Source organism: Anabrus simplex, chromosome 1 (assembly GCF_040414725.1).
Source record: "Anabrus simplex isolate iqAnaSimp1 chromosome 1, ASM4041472v1, whole genome shotgun sequence".
In the NCBI taxonomy this organism is placed as follows: domain Eukaryota; kingdom Metazoa; phylum Arthropoda; class Insecta; order Orthoptera; family Tettigoniidae; genus Anabrus; species Anabrus simplex.
In genome coordinates this window covers 540,641,321-540,658,073 of record NC_090265.1, presented here as the reverse complement: position 1 = coordinate 540,658,073, position 16,753 = coordinate 540,641,321, and the positions used below count along the sequence as shown (strand labels likewise).

Genomic DNA, 16,753 nt, shown 5'->3' with positions numbered 1-16,753 from the left:
ACCCATGCTATCCCCCGCCTGTCGAAAGAGGCGACTAATAGGAGCCCCAATGGCTCTTAACTTGGGAACGTGGGTTGGCGTCTACGGGGCCCTCATCTGAGTCCAAGAATTGCTTCCACTTGTACCAGGCTCCTTACTTTCACTTTCCTTGGTCAACTCTTGTTCTTTTCCGACCCCGACGGTATTGGGTTCCCGAAGCCTAGGGAGTCTTTCAATTTCACACCCTTTGTGGCCCTTGTCTTTCTTTGGCCGATACATTCATTTTTCGAAGAGTCGTATCCCTTCCATTTTTTTCTCTCTGATTAGTGTTATATAGAGAATGGTTACCTAGTTTTGCTTCCTCTTAAAACAATAATCATCACCACCACCAGCAGCTAGTGTTCCCTAGATCACTAGGCAAAACCACACTGGTCTCAGGTGCACCGCTTTAGAGTACGCCCAAAGATCTCCATCCCGTGATACATAATACAAACCAGTCGATAGTTTGAGCGGTATGTCAGGTCACCCTTAAACTTAAAGATGGACAATATTTTGCTTGTTGCCAGGTCAGTGGGGGGTGAGACCATCATCCACCATGGCACTGAAAAAATTAGCCAGCCATTCAGCTGGGTTATTTCTGCTTCCAAACATCTGCTGGTAAATTGTCAAGATCTGGTGCTTTTGAGTTCTTCTAATAGTCGGGCTGAGTGGCTCAGACGGTTGAGACGCTGGCCTTCTGACCCCAACTTGGCAAGTTTGATCATGGCTCAGTCCGATGATATTTGAAACTGCTCAAACAGTCAGCCTCTTGTCGGTAGATTTACTGGCAAGTAAAATAACTCCTGTGGGACTAAATTCCAGCACCTCGGTGTCCTCGAAAACGGTAAAGAGTAGTTAGTGGGACGTGAAACAAATAACATATTTCTAATAGCATGGAATACTTTGTCAGAAGTGTTACGACTTGCTGGTCTCGGACAAGGCGAACCTCATAGGGTTTGGGGGTGCGGAAATCATTCATTTGAAATTATAAAATATTCCAGGTTAATGCCGTTATAATCACTTTAAAAACAAAACTGTCAAGCTATTATTAGGAAATTCGCTGAGTAGCTTCATGGTTTAAATACGTTACCACCATCCGTTGCAAAATTTCACTCGTCTCTTCATAGAATGAGCCCAGTACGTTCTTAGGGGTTTTCTTTTCCAGCATTGCGTCCATGAGTACAATTTCTTTTACAATTTTTGCTTTACGTCGCACCAACACAGTTAGGTCTTATGGAGACAATGGGATAGGAAAGAACTGGGATCGGTCAGGAAGCGACCGTGGCCTTAATTAAGGTACTGGTATGAAAATGGAAAACCACGGAAAACCATCTTAATGGCTGCCGATAGTGAAGTTCGAACTAAGCATCTTCCTCATGCAAGCTGACAGATACGTGACAGTCTATGGGTACAGACGCCTAGGAAGTGCTCAGTCTTATCCTCCTCGTCCCTCTTTCTTCATTATACCTCAAGGGGCACTTTACCTTATAATAATTGTACGAAGTATAGAGTAGTGATTTCTACTCGTTGTCTCCGGACAGCTGACAGACAAAGCCTGCGCAGTGAGTTAGAAAGCAACAAAATGAAGGTCTAACAATGCAAGCCTAGTGCTCTAGGCAGAATTCAAAAGGCTTACGTCGTGTGAGTGAACGGTTGGATGAATATTCAAATAATCTTGAGGTTCTTGGAGATTAGATATAAAAAGCTCACTTCACGAAATCTCTTAGATGTTACAATAGTGTATCTTCAACATTAAAAAGTTGTAGCTTTAACGAAAATATTTATGGCTTTTCACTGCTTGTGCTTACATCATTAGAAACATAATTTGCACGAGAAACTACTTTTAATTGAAGGTAAATAAGTTAGGTTTGCGAGTTTTTGTTATTTCATGCAGGAGTCTTGGAGTTAAGTGCTCCCAGTAGCCGTCCCTAAATTCGTGCCTGATCTGGGTATCGAACTCGAGCTAACCACTGAATCAGGGTGGCGGACTTGACTTACCTCACGAACGCTTTGGTGGAATGTTTGTAAATATGATCTTATTTTTTGTACTTTTCTTTAGTAAATTGCCTTACAGTATATATCCATATTCCTACATGTTTCGCATGTAAAGGCCGTTTAGTATTATCGATAATCGCCCAGTCACAGCTTCAGTCCATCACTGACTTATTGACCTTAAAAGAGAGAGGGCCCTTGCAAATTCTGGAAATAGTTTTTGATGAAACGTAGGGAGCTAGAAATCAAATTAGATCACCGCCTAAACACGGGAAATTTTCTTCTGTTATCCACCGTGACGCCGTCCGTGAGTCAAAGCTGGTCATATCTTACATAATTACGTGTCCGTTATTTAATTCCAATTAAACATTGTACAAAGTAATGCATTAGATAGTCCAGTAGAATGTTTTCATTGAATTAGAGTACATACAGTATGCTACCAATTTAATGACATACTAAATTTCACCCAACTCCTATTCCGTTAAATAGCGAGCGCATTTCTTATCTCTCATGACGTAGAGCGCCTGGAGCTCTAGCTAACCCGCAGAGCATATGGAATGATCGGGTAGCATCCACACATTCCATCAAAGAGAGAGGGTTCCAGCAAGAAAACAGGTTATTATGCTCAGTTTTCTTCTCTCTTGGGGGCTGCCTGGCCGAGGCGGTAAAGGCGTGCTCGGTTCACCCGGAAGGAATCGAACCCACCGATTCCCCGTCAGGAAGACGTAAAATTTAAGAAAACAAATTTCCACTTCCAGAGGTGCACATGGTTCTGAGGTTCACTCAGCCTACACCAAAAATGAGTACCAGGTTAATTCCTGGGGGCAAAGGCGGCCGGGAGTAGAGCTAACCACTCTACCCACATCCCTTCTTCGTGGCCTGTACGGAGATGATTTTGCTATATTTTTCTTTCTTTCTTGTACTATATGAGGCGTATAGATGCAGAAGACACATTATCCACTTTTTCCTCAATGTGAGTTTTCGGAAAGAAAGCTCCATCACTTGAAAGTTGTATTTTAGTTAAAATATGCCACTGTCCCTACCCAATTTGATACTGGAAATTGCGTTCCTTCTCAAAAGGGGCACTATCAATAGTGCAATTTATTGCTAAAGGTGCATTATCCACTCCGCCAATGCAATTGCAGCATATCTATCGCCTGATGTCAACAACTAATACAGTATGTCCAACGGCATAGTGCATTCTTTAGTGAGATCATTCAAAACGCCAATTGTCTTCAGACAATGTTACATCGGATGTTCGTTCGTTCGTAATCGTTTACCCTCCAGGGTCGGTTTTCCCTCGGACTCAGCGAGGGATATACTCTGGGGATACAACTCGCCCAGGCGGCCGCACCTGCTATGCTAAACAGGGGGCCTTATGGAGGGATGGGGAAATTGGATGGGACAGGCAAGGAAGAGGGAAGGAAGCGGCCGTGGCCTTCAGTTAGGTACCATCCCGGCATTTGCCTGGAGGAGAAGTGGGAAACCACGAAAAACCACTTTCAGGATGGCTGAGGTGGGAATCGAATCCACCTCTACTCAGTTGACCTCCCGAGGCTGAGTGGACCCTCTTCCAGCCCTCGTACCACTTTTTCAAATTTCATGGCAGAGCCGGGAATCGAACCCGGACCTCCGGGGATGGAAGCTAATCACGCTAACCACTACACCACAGAGGTGGACTACATCGTATGTACGGATGGAAAATGAGTTCTCAAAGGGTGCAAATTAAATTGCATCACACGCTGAAAAAAGTCGACTCAGGTCACTGCCAAGTAATTTGCCTTATTTTTTTTTTTTTGCTAGGGGCTTTACGTCGCACCGACACAGATAGGTCTTATGGCGACGATGGGATAGGAAAGGCCTAGGAGTTGGAAGGAAGCGGCCGTGGCCTTAATTAAGGTACAGCCCCAGCATTTGCCTGGTGTGAAAATGGGAAACCACGGAAAACCATTTTCAGGGCTGCCGACCGTGGGATTCGAACCCACGATCTCCCGGATGCAAGCTCACAGCCGCGCGCCTCTACGCACACGGCTAACTCGCCCGGTAATTTGCCTTATTAGTGATGGCTATGGTAGACAAAATAATAAGCCGCGCTGAGTGGCTCAGAAGGTTAAGGCGCTGGCCTTCTGACCCCAACTTGGCAGGTTCGATCCTGGCTCAGTCCAGTGGAATTTGAAGGTGCTGAAATACGTCAGTCTCGTGTCGGTAGATTTACTGGAACGTAAAAGAACTCCTGCGGGACTAAATTCCGGAAACTCGGCGCCTCCAAAACTGACAAAAGTAGTTAGTGGGACGTAAAGCCAATAGCATTATTATTACTATTATTATTATTATTACTATGTCCGACTCGTTGGCTGAATGGTCAGCGTACTGGCCTTCGGTTCAGAGGGTCCCGGGTTCAATTCCCGGCCGGGTCGGGGATTTTAACCTACATTGGTAAATTCCAATGGCCCGGGGGCTGGGTGTTTGTGCTGTCCCCAACATCCCTGCAACTCACACACCACACATAACACAATCCTCCACCACAATAACACGCAGTTACCTACAAATGGCAGATGCCGCCCGCCCTCATCGGAGGGTCTGCCTTACAAGGGCTGCACTCAGCTAGAAATAGCCACACTAAATTATTATTATTATTATTATTATTATTATTATTATTATTATTATTATTATTATTATTATTATTATTATTATTATTATTATTATTATTAATGTACAAAATAAAACGATTCTTATAGTAATGGTTGGTCACTGGTTAGAAAATGCCCCAGTGAATACTGCGGAGGCACAGCTCGCAGCTTCCTTCCAGATGATTGTCTGTTTGGCTTGATAGAAAAGGATATAAGAAATTTAGAGGTGATTTATGATCCTGAACAGTGCATTGATCTGATTAAAATCCACTCGAATTGATGATCTATTTCCCGTAATACGGCGGTATTCTAGTCTCCCTTAAAATTGACAGACATGGAAAGCAATATAAGGTGCGCTAAACTATTATTATTATTATTATTATTATTATTATTATTATTATTATTATTATTATTATTATTATTATTATTTTAATTTTAATTTTAATTTTAATTTTAATTTAATAATAATAATAATAATAATAATAATAATAATAATAATAATAATAATAATAATAATAATAATAATTGTTTCGTTCGGTTCCTTGGCTGCACGGTTAGCAAACTGGTCTTGGGTCCAGAGGGACCTGAGTTTGATTTCCGGCCTGATCGGGAATTTTAACTGCATACAGTTAATTCCTCTGCTTAAGTGACTAGGTGATTTTTTCTGTCTCATTGAGGCTCTGGTCTTGGAGGATTCCATTGTTAGACATGTGCGGAAAGTGTGTGGAGGAAAGGGAACCGGGATAGAGTGTTATCCAGGAATTAGGTTGAGGCAGATGTTGAGGAAAGCAGAAGAGAAGGAGGAGGGGAAGGAGAAAGTGGTAGTGTTTCACGTTGGTACCAACAACGTAAGGTAAGCAGGTATAAGTACCAACATAGTTGGGGAAGTGTGGGGTCTGATAAATGCAGCACGGGTGAAGTTTGAGGAAGCGGAGATTGTTATCAGTGGAATACTGTGTAGAAGGGATACTGACTGGGGGGTGATTGGGGATTTAAAAGAGACCCTGGAGTGGGTATGTGGGAAATTGGGAGTGACATTTCTAGATCCTAATGGCTGGGTAGGAGATACGGATCTGCGCTCAGATGGCCTTCAGTTAAACCGCTGTGGTACGTATAAGTTAGGGAGTGGTAATAAGGGTATAGGGATCTGGAAGACAAGCAGGGATTAGGGATGAGATGTAAATGTAAGTGTTGAACTGTAGAAGTGTTGTAAAGAAAGGAGTAGTATTAAGTAACTTAATAGATTTATACTTACCAGATTTTGTAATAGGAGTTGAGTCATGGCTGAGAAATGATACAATGGATGCAGAAATTTTCTCACGAAACGGGGGTGTGTATCGTAGAGATAGAATAGGAATGGTGGGAGGGGGAGTATTCATCTGGTGAAAGAAGAAGTTAAAGTTGAGAAACATGAAATTCTAGGTGTAAGGCTCATTTCTAAAGATAATAGGCAACTTGCTGTCTTTGGAGTGTACAGACCGGGAAAAGGTAGCGCTGACGCTGATTCAGAATTATTGGATAAGATCATCTATGTGGGAAACGACAGGGAAATGAATGTGATTGTAGCGGGAAATCTCAGCTGACCAAATGTCAATTGGAAAGGTAATGCGAACGACAGGATACATGACAAACAAATGGCAAATAACTTAATATGGGAAGTTCAGCTGATTCAGAAAGTGATGGAACCGAAAAGAGGGAAGAATATCCTGGATGTGGTGCTGGTAAAACCAGATGAGCTTATAGAGAAACCGAAGTAATAGATGGTGTTTTTGATCATGAAAATGTTTTTGCCGTAGTTAAAAATAAATGTGACCGAAAAGAAGGTCTTAAAAGTAGGACTATTAGGCAGTACCATATGGCTGATAAAGCAGACATGAGAGTGTTTTTAAAAAGTAACTATGTTCGATGGAAAACGGTAAATAAAAAATGTAAACAGACTCTGAGATGGGTTTAAAGCAATTGTTGAAGAATGTGAAAACAGGTTTGTACCTTTGAAGGTAGTAAGGAATAGTAAAGTCCCACCTTATTATAATAGAGAAACAAGAGACTAAGAAGCAAGTGCAGATTGGAAAGAAATAGAGTTAGAAATGGTTGTGAAAATAAGGACAAAAAATTAAAGGAACTTACTAGTAAACTGATTATAGCAAAGAAGTCAGCTAAGGATAACATGATGGCAAGCCTAATTGGCAGTCATACAAATTTTAGCGAAACATTGAAAGGTATGTATAGTACTTTAAGTCAGAAACAGGTTTCAAGAGCGACATTCCAGGTATCATTAATGAACAAGGCGAGTGTGGTGGTGGTGGTGATTATTGTTTTAAGAGGAAGTACAACTAGGCAACCATCCTCTATATAACACTAATCAGAGGGGAAAATGGAAGGGATCCGACACTTCGAAAAATGAAGATATCGGCCAAAGGAAGACAAGGGCCACGAAGGGCATGAAAATGAAAGACTCCCTAGCCCTCGCAAACCTAATAGCGTCGGGGTCGGAAAAGAACAAGAGTTGACCAAGGGAGGTCGGATAGGATAGGTGAAAGTGAGGAGTCTGGCACAAGTAAGTGGAAGCAATGCCAACACTCAGCTGAGGGCCCCGTGGTCGCCAACCCACGCTCCAAAGTTCAAAGCCCCTGAGGCCCATTTTAGTCGCCTCTTACGACAGGCAGAGGATACCGTGGGTGTTATTCTACCGCCCCCACCCACAGGGGGACAAGGCGAGTGTGTATGTGAGGATCTTCAAAAGGCAGAAGTATTCAGTCAGCAGTATGTAAAGATTGTTGGTTACAAGGATAATGTCCAGATAGAGGAGATGACTAATGCTAAAGAAGTATTATCATTTACATATAATTACAATGACATTTGAATTAAGATACAAAAGTTGAAAACTATAAAAACGGCTGAAATTGATAATATTTCTGGGGATAAACTAAGAACAATGGGTAGGGATATAGTTCCATATCTGAAGTACTTAATTGATTATTGTTTGCATGAAGGAGCTATGACAAATAAATGGAGAGTTGCTATAGTAGCCCCTGTGTATAAAGAAAGGGGTGATAGACATAAAGTTGAAAATTGCAGGTTAGTAAGTTGGACATGCGTTGCATGTAAGCTTTGGTAAAGCATTCTTTCTGATTATATTAGACATGTTTGCGAAATTAATAACTGGTTCGATAGAAAGCAGTTCGGGTTTAGGAAAGGTTATTCCACTGAAGCTCAGATTGTAGGATTCCAGGAAGATATAGCAGATATATTGGATTCAGAAGGTCAAATGGACTGTATCGCGATTGACCTGTCTATAAAGAATTTGATAGGGTGGATCATGTGAGACGACTGGCTAAAATTAGTGAAATTGGACTAGACAAAAGAGTGACTGAATGAGTTACTATATTTCTGTCGGGCTCTATGGCTAAATGGTTAGCGTGATGGCCTTTGGTCACATGGGCCCGGGTTCGATTCCCGGCAGGGTCGGGAATTTTAACCACCATTGGTTAATTTCTCTGGCACGGGAGCTGGGTGTATGTGTTGTTTTCATCATAACTTCATCCTCATCACGACGCGCAGGTCGCCTACGGGAGGTAAATAAAACGATCTGCACCTGGCGAGCCGATCCCGTCCTGGGATATCCCGGCACTAAAAGCCATACGACATTTCATTTACTATATTTCTAGAAAATAGAACTCATGGAATTACAGTAGGCGAACCTTTATCTGACCCTGTAATAATTATGAGGGGAATTCCTCATTATTGGACCTTTATGTTTTCTTAAATATAATAAAGAAGTGGAATCAGAGGTAAAGCCTTTTGCAGATGATGTTATTCTCTATAGAGTAATAAATAAGTTACAAGATTGTGAGCAACTGCAAAATGACCTCGATAATGTTGTGAGATGGACAGCAGGCAATGGTATTATGATGAACGGGGCTAAAAGTCAGGTTGTGAGTTTCACAAATAGGAAATTTCCTCCCCACTCTTAATTAATGCGTTTATGGGTGAAGGTTTCTTATGGGGATCAATGTAAGTACCTAGGTGTTAATATAAGGAAAGATCTTCATTGGGGTAATCACACAAATGGAATATTAAATAAAGGGTATAAATCTCTGCACATGGTAATGAAGGTGTTTAGGGGTTGTAGTAAGGATGTAAAGGAGAGGGCATATAAGTCTCTGGTAAGACCCCAACTAGAGTACGGTTCCAATGTATGGGACCCTTACCAGATTACTTGGTTCAGGAACTGGAAAAATCCAAAGAAAAGCAGCTCGATTTGTTCTGGGTGATTTCCGACAAAAGAGTAGCGTTACAAAAATGTTTGCAAAGTTTGGGCTGATAAGTCTTGGGAGAAAGAAGACAAGCTGCTCGACTAAGTGGTATGTTCCGAGCTGTCAGCGGAGAGATGGCGTGAAATGGCATTAGTAGATGGATAAGTTTGAGTGGTGTCTTTAAAAGTAAGAATGATCATAATGTGTAGGTAAAGTTGGAATTCAATAGGAAAAATTGGGGCAAATATTCGTTTATAAGAAAGGAAGTTAGGGATTGGAATAACTTACCAAGGGAGATGTTCAATAAATTTTCAATTTCTTTGAAATCATTTAACAAAAGGCTAGGAAAACAACAGATAGGGAATCCACCACCTGGACGACTGTCCTAAATGCAGATCAGTATTGATTGATTGATTGATTGATTGATTGATTGATTGATTGATTGATTGATTGATTGATTGATTGATTGATTGATTGATTGATTGATTGATTGATTGATTGATTGATAAATATTCATTCATTCATTGATCGATCTTCATTCACACACATCACAGCACACCACAAACCACCACAGAAACACGCAATACGGAGTAGATACCTCCACTAGGGTTGGCATCTGGAAGGTATACGGGCGTAAAACAGAGCTGAATCCATACAAAGTGACGAGATAGTAAGAAACTGCCAGGAAGAAGATAATACTGTAATGTTATTTAGTTAACATCCTCCTGACTTCTTTTACGACCTTCAGAGACGCCGAGCTGCCAGAATTTTGTCTCGCATGCCAGTAAATCTACCGACATGAGACTGGCGTATTTGATCACTTTCAAATACCACTGGACAAAGCAAGGATTGAAACCACCCCATGAGGTTAGAAGGTCAGCCCACTATCATCTGAGCTCCAGTACTATACTTAGCCCTGTTTAAAACATATATTATTATTATTATTATTATTATTATTATTATTATTATTATTATTATTATTATTATTATTAGTATTAGTATTATTATTGGTGGTGGTAGTAGTAGTATTTTGCTAGTAATATAATGTCACACTTTACCCAGCATTTACCTGGTGAGAAAATGGTAAACCACCTAAAACGATCTTTAGGCCATCTGACGGTGTGTTTCGAACCCACCATCTTCCGAATGTAAGCTCACAGCTACGCGACGCTAGCCGCACAACCAACTCGCTCGGTTTATTACAATGTTTATGGATTTGAATAACCATAAGGTATAACTCGAGATGGGGGCCGTGAACAGCAAGGTGGCTTAGCTACTGGTTCTCCATCCAGGTGACCAAGGTTCGAATTTCGTTCACCTAAAAATTCACGTGGCATCAGAGAGGACATTTGGCCTTAAGAGGCAAGTCAAAATTCAAAATGAGTCAGGGTGACTCAAGCGACCACAGAGAGATGAAGGAAGTTCATATGGCAGTCGAAGAGAAGCGATGTATAAAAGAAAGAATAGAAACGAAAAGACTTGAATTACACTTCAGTCACCCTACTACCTTAAAGCCAGACATCGAACCTGGGGCCTTCGGATGAGTAGAAGCAAATTACCACTACGCCGGAATTTTAACTTGGTAGCAGTGAACCTTACTCCCCTGAGAACCGTATAAAGAACGAAAATTCCCAAAACTTCTGAAGAATCCTAGCTGAGGGTTTTCGAAATTGAAATGTAAACATTTTTCATATAAAATTTATTTACGTGGGTTTTTTAGGAGTTCAACGGATTCAATTACTACCACATCCAGCAGCAACACGATGTGCTTTCTGAGCTGCGTATATGACGGATCACCTGTCAAGTCTACCGGCTAGCAACAGATGGCTGCAGTATAAGAAATTAGAAACGTTGGATTTTCCAATGAAGTTCTTCTTTTGTATACAGATGAATCAAAACTGGAAGAGTCCCTCAAGAATTCGAAAGCTTGTAACTGCGGACTATCGTTAAAAGAAACATTTCGAGGGAAACTGTTATCGCTGTCTTCCTATCCAGTTAGCCGCTCTTCGAATCGTGGCCAATGCATGTCTGATTTTTCGAATGAAAGGTCTCTTGCTGTGGTCTGGATCCCGTGTAAACCTTGAGATCACTTGGCTATGATCCCAGTATCAACAGTCGCGTGAAACTATAATCTTACTTCAGACATTTAGAATATCCATAATCAATTTTTCCATAATAAAAAATATAATATGGCGTATATTATGGTCAGTATACATATACCTCAAACATCGCTCGCACTCTAGTGCTTTATTTCGTGCACGATGATTGGATGGGGACTGCTGCCCAGCGGATGATACTGGAGTATCCGATAACAACCTCAACCGTACTGGTTGGCTTTCTTGACTGAATCTAATACCTCTAATATCAAACAGCTCTTGGGACTAAGTAAATGTCGTTTTAACTCTGAGTCCAGGATTAATGTATTGGACGAGCCATTAATCAAACCTGGGCTCACCGGATAAAAGGCAGACGCAAACTCCCACTACGCACAACAATTTAATATTCGACTACAGTAAGGTATGTGGTAAAACAAACGACAATGATATTATTATTCATCTGCTGTCCATATTTCTTTAGCAACGAAGTATTTATTTATTTATTTATTTATTTATTTATTTATTTATTTATTTATTTATTTATTTATTTATTTATTTATTTATTTATTTATTTATTTATTTATTTATTTATTTATTTATTTATTTATTTAGCTATTTAGTTATTTAGTTTGTTATTTCTTTCTTCCTTTCTTAATCTGTTTAGCCTCCAGGGTCGGTTTTTCCCTCGGACTCAGCAAGGGATCCCACCTCTACCGCCTCAAGGGCAGTGTCCTGGAGTGTGAGACATTGGGTCGGGGGATACAACTGGGGAGAATGACCAGTAGATCGCCCAGGCGGCCTCACCTGCTATGCTGAACAGGATCCTTAGTGGGGGATGGGAAGATTGGAAGCGATAGACAAGGAAGAGGGAAGGAAGCGGCCGTGGCCTTAAGTTAGGTATCATCCCGGCATTTATCTGGAGGAGAAGTGGGAAATCACGGAAAACCACTTCCAGAATGGCTGAAGTGGGAATCGAACCCGCCTCTACTCAGTTGACCTCCCGAGGCTGAGTGGACCCCGTTCCAACCCTCGTACGACTTTTCAAATTTCGTGGCAGAGCCGGGAATCGAACCCTGGCCTCCGGGGGTGGCAGGTAATCACACTAACCACTACACCACAGAGGTGGACTGTTAGTTATTTATTTAGTTATTTATTGTATATTATAGTTTGACATATTGTGAATCCAGTGTTGTGTTGATTTCTAAAATTATGGTTCTCACAACAGAGGAGAGGGTGGAACATTATTTCCCGTCTTACGGAGTTGGGCGTCAGAATTGTCGAGTTTGCTTCAGTTAAAGAATAGCACTAGGACCGGTTTAATAAGAAGCGAACAAATAATAGAAGAATGTTAGCTGTCGCTGATAAGTTCAGTCATGCAGGATGAATTTTCTGTCAACGAAAGGGGCCAGCAGAGCATCCAAGAACTGTCACCACAAACGAGAATCAAGGTGTTACACTCCTCAAAGCATAGTCTACGACGAGAATCGCTGAAACTCGGTTTGAGTGATAGGTCTGTTTGGCAGATGTTTAAAGTGCTGAGCGGTTTTGCATGCCCATTCTCGCGGGATTTGCGGCGTTCTTGTCGCGCCAGGAAGTTACCCTTCCAACGAAAATGGACGCAGTAAGATGGACCCGGAGGGAGTCACTCCCCCTTCTTCTACGATACTTTGGAGATCACTTAATTTCTCGAAGAAATCCATTGGAATAACTTTGCTGTTTCTCGGATTTCACGGCCCCAGGTTCCTACATACGGAGTATGCCAAAAGAATCAATCTTGAAGACCCGCATACAAATACTCCCGATCTACGCGAGAAGTTGAAGCAATTTTTTCTATCCTTACATCAACGTTTGTTCATCAACACGTTCAATAATCTTCGGAAACTTTATGAACAATGTGAGTCACGTGATGGTATACATTTTGAACAAATACTGTACCAACGCAATTAAATAACATTTTAATGTCGTTTGTTTTGCCACGTACGGTATAAAGATGACTGTTATCAGACGCTGGAGTTAAAATTTCTTGGTAGAAATATTAACAGAAGTTCTGCAGCACCTACTTAAATCAAACTTTGGGCTGTTTTATTATATATTTTTCTGCTTTCTCTTAAATGATATTATAAACGTTGGTCGTGCGATTAGGGGTGTGCAGCTTTGAGCTCACATTCGGGATATAGTGTGTTCGAACCCCACTGTCGGCAGCCCTGAATAAAGCGTTCCATGGTTTCCCATTTTCACACCAGGCGAATTCTGGGGTTGCACATTAATTAATGCCACGGCCGCTTCTTTCTTGCTCCTAGCCCTTTCCTGTCCCATCGTCGTCATAAAACCTATCTGTGTCGATGCGACGTAAATCGAGGTGTAAAAAAACGAGATATTATAAACTTGACCATCAGTGGGTGTATTTAGGTGTAGAATATATTATATTGATAGGCCTACCTGCAGAACTGTAGCAATTAAGTTCTGCGTCCTCGGTACCGGAAGAGATGCTCCTGCGGACGTGTGCTGTGTCTTCTGCAACAATGTACACGTCACGTTGGGAAAAATATCTGACAGGGTCGTAAATAGATCATGGATATCCAAGGAGATAATAAACAGTGTTGCTGTCACGTTAGGGAGTGTGCTATAATTGTAATTATTTCTGACTATGGATCATTCCATGGTAAGAAAACAGTATTGTTCTTTTGACAACAACGTTGCCAGTCGAACAGCTCTGTTCGACAGCAACACGGGAAAACAGTGGCACATTAATTTGCGAAACTCAATTTTCAAGTTTAAGACGAAAGATAGAAAAAACGAAGCTGAAAATTATATTCATGAACTCTAATGGATTTTGGTTGGGGGAGGGGAAGTGCAGAGGGGCTCATTTTGATGTCCACAGCATAACTGGAAAGCTGCGGAACATAATTTTGTGAAACTCACTTTTTAATTTTAAGATAAAGAGGGGAAGAAACTAAACTGCAAATTAAGCACAATTTATTTGTGTTTCTTCCTCAGCCTCATCCATCAAATAAATACATCACTGTATTAATCATCATCATCATCTGTTTACCTTCCAGGTTCGGCTTTTCCCTCGGACTCAGCGAGGGATCCCACCTCTACTGCCTCAAGGGCAGTGTCCTGGAGCTTCAGACTCTTGGTCGGGGATACAACTGGGGAGTATGACCAGTACCTCGCCCAGGCAGCCTCACCTGCTATGGTGAACAGGGGCCTTGTAGGGGGATGGGAAGATTGGAAGGAATAGGCAAGGATGAGGGAAGGAAGCGGCCGTGGCCTTAAGTTAGGTACCATCCCGGCATTTGCCTGGAGGAGAAGTGGGAAACCACGGAAAACCACTTCCAGGATGGCTGAGGTGGGAATCGAACCCACCTCTACTCAGTTGACCTCCCGAGGCTGAGTGGTCCCCGTTCCAGCCCTCGTACCACTTTTCAAATTTCGTGGCAGAGCCGGGAATCGAACCCGGACCTCCGGGGGTGGCAGCTAATCACGCTAACCACTACACCACAGAGGTGGACCACTGTATTAATGCTGGAGAAAAAGATCTCACACTTGGACTAATTAATCACATAACACCCACTCAACGCAAGACAAGTACGCACTGATATAAGGACTAAAAACATAAGCATCACATAAATAGACGCTTTCTCTACAATAGTAATAAGCTGCCATGATTCACACAGTAAGGGAATACGCATTACATGTACCAGAGCGACACAGAAGGGAAATGAAGGAAGGCAACAAAGCGATGGCTGTCACCGCCTTTGTACTTCCTCCCTGCAAATGAATTTATGAAATAGAAAAGCTTCAGCAGTTACTTTAACAACGCACGGGTAAAATAATACCTAATCCTTCTTTTCTGTTTTTATAATAAAATGTGCCAACGGCCATACCATGTTGAATACACCGGTTCTTCCGATCACCGCCGTTAAGCAACATTGGGCGTGGTCAGTACTTGGATGGGTGACCGCTTGGGAACACCACGTGCCATTGGGTCAATTCCTTTTTCTTACCCGGAGGCCCCGGGTTCGATTCCCGGCCAGGTCAGGGATTTTTACCTGGACCTGAGGGATGGTACGAGGTCCACTCAGCCTACGTGATTAGAATTGAGGAGCATATCTGACGGTGAGATAGCGGCTCCGGTCTAGAAAGCCAAGAATAATGGCCGAGAGGATTCGTCGTGCTGACCACACGACACCTTGTAATCTGCAGGCTTTCGGGCTGAGCAGTGGTCGCTTGGTAGGCCAAGGCCCTTCAAGGGCTGCAGTGCCATGGGGTTGGGTTTAGAATAAAATGTATAGTAAATTACAATATCCCTCAATCACGACGAATTATGGATGTCGAAGAGTGGGTGTGTTCGCTCCTTGTAGGTCCATGAGAGCAATACTGTTTTCTTAACATGGAATGATCTATAGCAATGAATAGATGTCCTAGAATTTTAAATAATGTCCTATCCTAGGATTTACTTCGAATGAACTTCGGAGAGTGAACACTAACTAAATCGACTCAGAAGAGCCGCAATCATCTTCGGAATTCAGGCATCAGATCTCTGAACGGTGCATCTTCGTAGATCTAACGTGAAACGAAACTTAACCATTTGGCTACTAAGTCAGTTGATCCATAATTATAAGGTCGTATAACCCAATTTTATTGTCTTCGATTTACAGTTGACAGCAAAGAAAGTTTGATTATTTGATACCTAGTCAAAATTACCGTCGCCTTTTCTGGATGAAATTGTTCTCCTTTTCTGTAGATCGGTTGGTATTAATAAAAGAGCTGGTTTTTAATAGTACAGTTCGTGAAAATAAAAGCCATGTACGTATAAGTTCTGGTGGTGGTGGTGATATTTGCTTTAAGAGGAAGTACAACTGGGCAACCATCCTCTATCAACACTAATCGGAGGGAAAAAATGGAAGGGATCCGACACTTCGAAAAATGAAGGTATCGGCCAAGGAAAGGTAAGGGCCATGGAGGACGCGAAAATGAAAGACTTCCTAGGCCTCGCGAACTTAATACCGTCGGGGTGAGTAAAGAACAAGAGTTGATCAAGAGAGGTCGGATGGAAAAGGTGAAAGTAAGGAGCCTGTTACAGGTGGAAACAATGCCGGGACTCACCTAAGGGTCCCGTTGTTGCTAACCCACGCTCCCAAGTTGAGAGCCCCTGGTGTCCCTTTTAGTCTCTTCTTACGACAGGCAGGTGATACCGTGGGTGTTATTCTACCACCCCTACCCACAGACATGAAGTCCGTCAGTGGAGTGGAATGTAAAAGCTATCGGTAAACATAACTGCGGCAATATTATATCTATGGTTGGATGCCTTTGTTTCCAGGAATAATAATAATGATAATTTTGGGTGAAGATCAAATGTGCCACCAGAGGCCCCTTTTGCATGCCGACATCGTACGACGTGGAGTGTCGAAAGGACGTTTTTCCGCTGTTCAAAAATCGACTACCTCAGTGGTTTTGAAGCCGCGATCTTGGCATAAGGAGGCCGACCCCTATCATTGATCCACAGATGTATCCTGTTTCCAGGATTTAACTTGATATTTCCGATGTAGGCTGAGTGATCTCGAGGGCCATGTGTCTCTTCACAAGGAAATGTTTCGGTTCTAAAATTCTTGATGTTCTCATGGGAGTCGAACCTACGTCGAAACGGATGACCCAGGCACGCCTTTGCAATCCTTGCTAGGCAGTATCCTGGCTCTTGTTCATAGTTTCAAATATTACTTGATATTGCAGTCAATGACATCCATATATTTGCTGA

The 16,753-nt window shown here is 42.0% G+C and overlaps 1 protein-coding gene and 1 pseudogene across 1 annotated transcript in view; both read left to right on the top strand.

Annotated features, from left to right (window-relative positions):
• prom (prominin) overlaps positions 1–16,753 on the top strand; it is a 330,972-nt gene that overhangs the window by 288,036 nt on the left and 26,183 nt on the right. The gene's annotated exons all lie outside the window — the stretch shown is intronic.
• On the top strand, positions 14,869–14,985 carry LOC136859468 (5S ribosomal RNA; annotated as a pseudogene).